The sequence below is a fragment of the Asparagus officinalis genome, chromosome 4 (assembly GCF_001876935.1).
Source record: "Asparagus officinalis chromosome 4, Aspof.V1, whole genome shotgun sequence".
Taxonomy (NCBI): Eukaryota; Viridiplantae; Streptophyta; class Magnoliopsida; order Asparagales; family Asparagaceae; genus Asparagus; species Asparagus officinalis.
The window spans coordinates 74,173,688-74,181,694 of NC_033797.1; positions in this window are offsets into that span (position 1 = coordinate 74,173,688).

The following is an 8,007-nucleotide window of genomic DNA, read 5'->3' on the forward strand; positions in this document are numbered from 1 at the left end:
CGGCCTCCAAAGGCCCTCAAGCAAATAGAAAAGTCTACAACTCTTCCCTAATATCGCCAACGGATCATCAACTGATAGCAGCCCCAAACTGATATAAATCAAACACCTCCATCTGAGGTGAACCAATGGCCGTATCCAAAACATGTCCACCAGCTGCAACCGAAACCAAAGCTAATCCATCATCTGCATCCGAAATCAAATAATCCCTAACCTGTGCCACCTTAGCTGGAATCCCAAATGACGCAGTATGATCTAGAGTATGTGGAATAAGTTCCACCCAACGTGAAGTAGCATCACCCTCCACCTGCTGTGATATCCAAATAACCTGATCAACACTCTCCACCTGCTGAGAGTTAAAAGTAACATTCATTCTCGGAACAAAATCAGAAGCTCCTAAACAATAATTAAATGAGCCTCCGAATTCCAAATACACAATCGGATCAAATCTCATATTCTCGATGTGACCAAATGTTGTGTAACCAAATATCCGATGCCAACCAAAATCTGAAGCAGCTCCACCAGATCCAATAACTCCTAATGCAACAGTCGGCGACCTATGACTAAGATGACCCTGTTTGCATCAAAAGTTGATTTATTCATTGCGGTATTCATTATAACTTCAGTCGTTACAATGAAAACAAAAAAATTATAGTCTTTTTATAAGACTCTTACACAATGAAAACTAAAATTATAACTCTCATCAAAACAAACGCAGGGAGATCGTTTATCAGTCTTCTGCTTGTGAGGATCTTTGCCTGTACCGATGATTTTGATATCTGTGGACTGTCTTAGATCTGAATCCGGTTGATGGAAAATTAGGTAGAGCTTCACCTTCACTGAGGGAGTATTTGATTGAAGCGCTGAAATTGACCAAGCAAAATCAGTAGCTCTTCTCGTGATTAAGACAAAGCCTAATCTCAAGGAACGGACGTACGAGCTTCAGATCCTTCGAATAGCTCCTTCTTTATACTAGAATTCGTCGGGGTCTCGCTAACCCTCGCTAAAATTCGTGACTCTTAGCTCTGGAGTTCGACAGCACCTCCTCGTCTTGATAATAAATCGCCCCGGCTGAAAGGAGGCCCTAGGCTTGTATTTATAGGGCTCCGGATGCAGGTATGTGAATGAGAATGATTGATTTAGCCTTATCTTCAGTCAATAACGGCCTAACCACGTTGGTAGATGATATCTAGGCAGTTAAGAACCCCTGGAACAGATAAATCCTGAGAAAACCGTTCCAAACCGTCGAAAACGCGTCCGGAGGTCGAAACAGCGCGATGGGGGGGGCGGGGTGGCTCCGACCCGCGCTTGCACAGGTCAGACGGATCCGACCAGCGTAGGCGTCTGACCCGCGCAGGCACGGGGTTTTGACCTTTGCTGTTTTTTCGATCCTCCGGGACTTGTATTGTGCATTTCGTCATTCTGTTGACTTGTACGCTTCACGCGTGTTGACCAATGCGCACGAGTTAATTTATGCGCGTGAACTAATTGACGTGCGTGTGTTGACCGATGCGCGTGAGCTGATTGACACGTGCGAGCACATTAGCGTGTGTTCGGACAATTGGAGCTGATTGACGAGCGCGAGCTGACTGTTAGGCATGTGTTGATTGATGTGCGTGAGTTGATTGACGCGCACGAGCCGATTGGCATGTGCACGCTGATCGATGCGTGCGAGTTGATACTGAGTGGGCACGCGTGTAGATTGGCGCGTGCGTGTTGACCGACGTGCGCGAGATGATCGACGAGCGTGTGTTGATTGGCACGTGCGTGTTGACCGACGCGCGCGAACTGATTGGCGCACTCGAACTGATTGATGCGCGCATGTTAATTGGCACGCGCGTGTTGACCGACGCGTGCGATATGAATGGCACGCGCGAACTGATTGATGCGTGTATGTTGATTAACGTGCGTGAATTGATTGACGAGCGCACGGGCCACTCGGTTCGCCGTTTCTCTTCATGCGCTTGTCGGCGTCAGATAATCCTCTTAGACTCGAATAGCGACGTTCGTCGTCTTCTCTCTATCTCGAGCTGTGTGCGGACACCTATAGGTATTTTTAGACGCTGATGCGGCATAAACATGTACCAAAAAGGTTGCAAGTGCACAACCGTGTCAAGTTATAGTATTTAAGATATCAATCCCACGAGGAAGGTGTTTTGTAAGAGAAAATATGAAATCGGTTCTTATGTTGTGTGCGTGACAAATAGGACTGATAAGTGAATGTGATTGTGAAGAGATTGAGATAGTGAAAATGGTGTGTAAGTAGGTGCAATGTGTAAATGAGAGTGGATTTGAAAGAGAATTGAGTATGATCAATAAGGTGAGAAGGAAAAAAAAATGAATAAAATCAAGAAACAAATAAAAAAAATCAAGAGTGAAGAACAAAATTCTAGAATAAAAGAAAATGTAAGAAATTAAAGATAGTGGATTCAATTATAGATATGGGTAATCTACAATTAAACCCACTTCTTAGAAAATGGTGATTCCCTAGAGGGTTCTAGCCTAAAGGCGAATCAAATAAAAATAAACAAAAAGAAAAACTAAACCCAAGAGGGTTCTAGCCTCAAGGTGAATAGTATAAGAAATTAAAATCTAACTACAAAATAAATTGTAAAACTAAACTACAAAATAAAATTGCAAGAATTAAATGCAAGAAAATAAATCTATTCTATAAGCATGAAATAAATCTAAGGCAAGAGGGTTCTAGCCTCTTGGCTATTTAACAAGAAAATAAAATCTAACTACAAGCATAGAAATAAATCTAAACAAATAAGCAATAAAAGAGAAAAAGAAAGGAAATGCAAACCTTCAAATAATTCTCCATCTTCATCTTCATCATCCAACAAAGAGAAGAAGAGAAAAATTTAAAGTGGTGAAAAAATTATTATTATTAATTGCAACTAAAGTTACAATTTTGGAAGGCCTTCTCAATTAAGAGTAGCCCTCCTCTCCAAAAGGAGTTACAAAAATTTTTACACCTCTAACCCCTCAAAAGGAGTTTACAAAATTTTCACACCTCTCACCCCTCACTCTCTACCCCTATTTATAGTAAACATCAGTGAATGAGAGCCATTGGATCAAACTTGAGCCCCAAGAATGCAATTTCGGCCGTTGATAAAATCTGGAGGACTTCGCATCGATACCGGCATCGATGCCTGCATCGATGCTGGCATCGATGCCCTAATAAAAATTCTGACTTCACGGTTGGCTTCGTCTCGTCGAGATATTCACACCTCTAACCCCTCACTCTCTACCCCTATTTATAGTAAACATCAGTGAATGAGAGCCATTGGATCAAACTTGAGCCCCAAGACAAGCAAAATCAGCCATTGACGCGCGCTACAGTGATCTGGTATCGATGCAGGCATCGATGTAGGTATCGATGCCAGCATCGATGCCCACATCGATGCCGACATCGATGCCCATTATTTTCAAATTCTGATTTCACGGATAGCTTCGTCTCGTCGAGATAGGCGATTTTCATATATTATATGTTAAATTCCGCCTTCCGGATTAGGAGATATCGTCGTTTCTTTGTGGCCAACCATTTTGAATATGATTTCTTTTCATATTGGATTTTTGATTTTCTCCGGCTTCTACAGGCTACACGACTTCATTCTGGGCTTTTGGATAATTTGGAAATTGATTTTCCAATGTGCTTCTTTGCTTCATTTCTTTATTTAATCAATGGGTTTTTGTTGAGAGATGAGAGTTTGAGATTTATTCTTCATTAACCTGCAATTAAAAGATAAAAATAATTATTAGTGGTATATTTATTCATATAAAATAGATAATGAGGGTATAAAATTGTAATAAAATGTGATTATCAAATACCCCCACACCTAAACTTTTGCTAGTCCTCTAGCAAAGAAAATAAAAAGAAAATCCTAACTCACTTTCGCAGGAATCGCGGTTGTATTTAGCGCATACAACAAGCCTTTAAACCCCTAGGTTACCCTAGTGGACGAGTTGTAGTCTCGTGAGGGTTTGCAGTGAATATACCCACAAAATTCGGTCAACTTGCCAAATTAAAGAAGTCAGTAAATAACTAAATTCACTTGATAACTTTTAGATAATCTAATTGGAGCCAGTTATCACTCAAGAAAACATTTTTATATATAACTCTAAGGTATATTTTTAAGAAAATCTTCTCATTGTAGCAATACAAAACCAAGCCAAACTTAGAAATTTAATTTAAAAGTTTTGAAAAGAACATGCTAACTCTTTGTTTTAAATAATTTTCAAGTTGCTTGATTTAAAATATTTTCCAAGACCATATATACAACTATAAAACATTTATTAGTTTTTTTTTAACTCTTTCTTCCTTGGTGATTTTTTTTTTCTACTTTAACGGGCTTTCTAAGTGACCATTTAACGAGTTTTGGGCCAATGGATCCCAACCCAATTGGGCTTAGGTCATTAAGTATGAAAATACTCCTTGGGCTTAATTACTCGGTCAGCTTAGGCTTTATAAGATAGAATCACCTAGAATTCAAGAGTATTATTTTTTTTCTTTTTGGTGCCCATTTTTCGCACTCTTCTTTTGCATTTTTTTTTGTATATGTATTTGAAAAATATGTAAATCAAGACATCTTGAAAAATTATTTTCAACTTTAAGCTAAGCATGCAAAAATTTCATTATTTTAAATAAAATTCCAAGTTAAGGCTTAAGTACAGTATACTACTTTGAAAATTATTTCTTAAGAAATTTATTTAGAGTTATCATAAAAGATGAACTTAAGTAAATAACCAACTAGGGATTAGAAAATTTCAAATGTATCAAATAAATCAATTATTACATAACTCTATTAATTTGGCAAGTGACGATATTTTTATACAATTTTTTTAAGGAAAAGAAAAAAAATGACAAAAATGCACTAAAATTGTAAAATAAAGAGAAAAACATAACTAATTCCCACCCCCACACCTAAATTTTGCATTGTCCTTAATGCAAACTCTATGATGCATAAAGTAAAGCAGATAAGAAGTGAAGTACTTATATTTGGTTCGCTGATAAAAATCTGCAATTACCTTTGGTCTGAGGAGGAGGAAATCAAACATTTATTCTTTTCTTTTTTTTCCTCTTTTTTTTCTTTATTTTTCTCTTTTTTTTCTTTTTTTTTCTTCTTTTTCTTCTTTTTTTTTCTTTTTCTTTTTTTAAACAATTGAACAAGAAACTCTCAAATGAGAGAAGAATAAATTCTTTTTATTATTCTGAAGTAAACAAAATAATCAATGTAGAATGAAATATTCAACATGAAGAATTCATGTTCTACATTGAATCCTACCTTATTGCTGAAAATTCTTCCCCGGATTTTAAACAAATTCAGAATGATGTAATCAATAATGTGAATTTCCAAGCATTTCGGGGTGTTCAGTAATTCATGCAACAAGGTAAGGTAGGTATTATTGGTGTCATGCATTTTGTATTTCTTAATGAACTTAGACTCTTGTACTGTGAAATTTTGTTTTCCAACAACCAATTCTTCTGTGAAGTTCTGAAAATTTGGTTGTTGATTATTCTCCAAGAATCTAAGTTCATCAAGAAAGAGTTCTTCAAAATTTAATTCAAAGCAGCAAATGTTTAACACAGTTTTATTATTCTCAAGGACCTGATCTGCTTCTTCTAAAAACTCTAACTCTTCATCAAAAATTTCCTCAAAACTTAAATCACATTCTTCTTCTTCTTCTTCTGATCTTTCCTGAATGTAGTTTATTTCTAGAGGCTGATTATTTGGTTGGTCCCCTGGATTAAAAATGTTGAGATCAGCAGTCAAATTCCCAAAGGACAGCTTCATTTGACCAGTTCTACAGTTGATGACAACATTAGAAGTGGCTAAGAACGGTCTTCCTAAGATGACAGGTGTCTGTCCTTTGGGATTGGAAACAGGCTGTGTTTCCAAGACTACAAAATCTACTGGAAAAATAAAATCTCCAACCTTAATCAGAACATCCTCTAACTCACCCATAGGGACCTTGACAGATCTATCAGCCAACTGTAAGGTGCATTTGGTTGGGTTCAGTACACCTAGACCCAATTGCTGATAGACTGAATATGGAAGCAAATTGACACTGGCCCCTAAGTCTAAAAGCGCCTTATCAATGTGAGTATTACCAATGATAAAGAGGGAGTGAAGTTTTGAGTTCCAGAGTGGTTTTCCTGATTCCATGCAATGTTTGTGTAACTTGCCCAACCTGAGTTGTAGGTTGAAAAAAATGGATCATTCACCGAATACTGAGATGGACTTTCTACAAACTCCCGAGCTTCATTGGAGATTTCAATCCTATTGGGATAACATAAATTTTAAAAAAAATTGTGGATTAGCCATTTGTTCAAAATGAATTTGTCCACGTTTTGCATGAACCAAAAACAATTTCTTTTTATATAAATTTTTTTTTGGAAAAATAAAAGTTAGTTTTTTTTGGAGAAAAAGGAAAATCCTAACTAAAACAAATCAAAATCAATCACTTTTCAATCACTCTAACTCTAGGGTTAAGCCTAACTCAACTAGACTAGCTCCTAACCAAAAACTCCTACAGTGAAAAGATCAAAGTTTTACCCAGGTAGTTAGCCAGGTAAGGATAGTACTAGAGGGTGATCAAAGATCAATTAAGTACCTCTTTCCTTGCGGAGCGCTTTACGCAACCCCTAAACCTTGCCTTAGACACCAACTAATCTGAGAAAACTTAAACCGGTTCACTTAAGGATTTCTTGCTCCTTATTGAGCTCGAATCCTTAGGGGCCAACGTCTAATGAGTTTTATTAGGCTTGGGTGGTGTAGTGAGGAATTAGTGATTTTTGGGCTAAGGAAAGGGTGATAAAATCCCTCACCTTATCTTGATCATGGAGTTTTGCCCTTAAAAATATTTTAAAGTGTATGCCAAATCAAGATGCTCAAATCACTTGGTGAATTCCTACACTATATGAAATGCAACCCTATGAATTAAAAGCAACTAAAAAGGATGGAAAAGAAAAATCTTTTTTTTTTAATTAGGGTTAACAATCAAACAAATGAGAAGAGGGGTTTGTTTGAATTTATTATCTTGTTAGTAAATGTCAAAGTGGAGGGTGAATTTTATTATGGTCAACGGAAATAAAATCTTTTTTTTAAGATCCTAATTGTTACTAATTGTGAGAAACTAACTAAAGGTGTGGAATTGAAAATATAAGGAAGAAGACTTACCACAAGCGAATATCCAATTCCTCAATCTCCAATTCTTGATCTTTAATCTCTAAGTAGTTCTTTCACAATAAACACACAAGTTAAAGAACCAAAATAATTAAAACCTACATAAGCACCTTCCCCGGCAACGGCGCCAAAAACTTGATGCGGCATAAACATGTACCAAAAAGGTTGCAAGTGCACAACCGTGTCAAGTTATAGTATTTAAGATATCGATCCCACGAGGAAGGTGTTTTGTAGGAGAAAATATGAAATCGGTTCTTATGTTGTGTGCGTGACAAATAGGAGTGATAAGTGAATGTGATTGTGAAGAGATTGAGATAGTGAAAATGGTGTGTAAGTAGGTGCAATGTGTAAATGAGAGTGGATTTGAAAGAGAATTGAGTATGATCAATAAGGTGAGAAGGAAAAATAATGAATAAAATCAAGAAACAAATAAAAAAAAATCAAGAGTGAAGAACAAAATTCTAGAATAAAAGAAAATGTAAGAAATTAAAGATAGTGGATTCAATTATAGATATGGGTAATCTACAATTGAACCCACTTCTTAGAAAATGGTGATTCCCTAGAGGGTTCTAGCCTAAAGGCGAATCAAATAAAAATAAACAAAAAGAAAAACTAAACCCAAGCCAAGAGGGTTCTAGCCTCAAGGTGAATAGTATAAGAAATTAAAATCTAACTACAAAATAAAGTGCAAAATCTAAACTACAAAATAAAATTGCAAGAATTAAATGCAAGAAAATAAATCTACTCTATAAGCATGAAATAAATCTAAGGCAAGAGGGTTCTAGCCTCTTGGCTATTTAACAAGAAAATAAAATCTAAA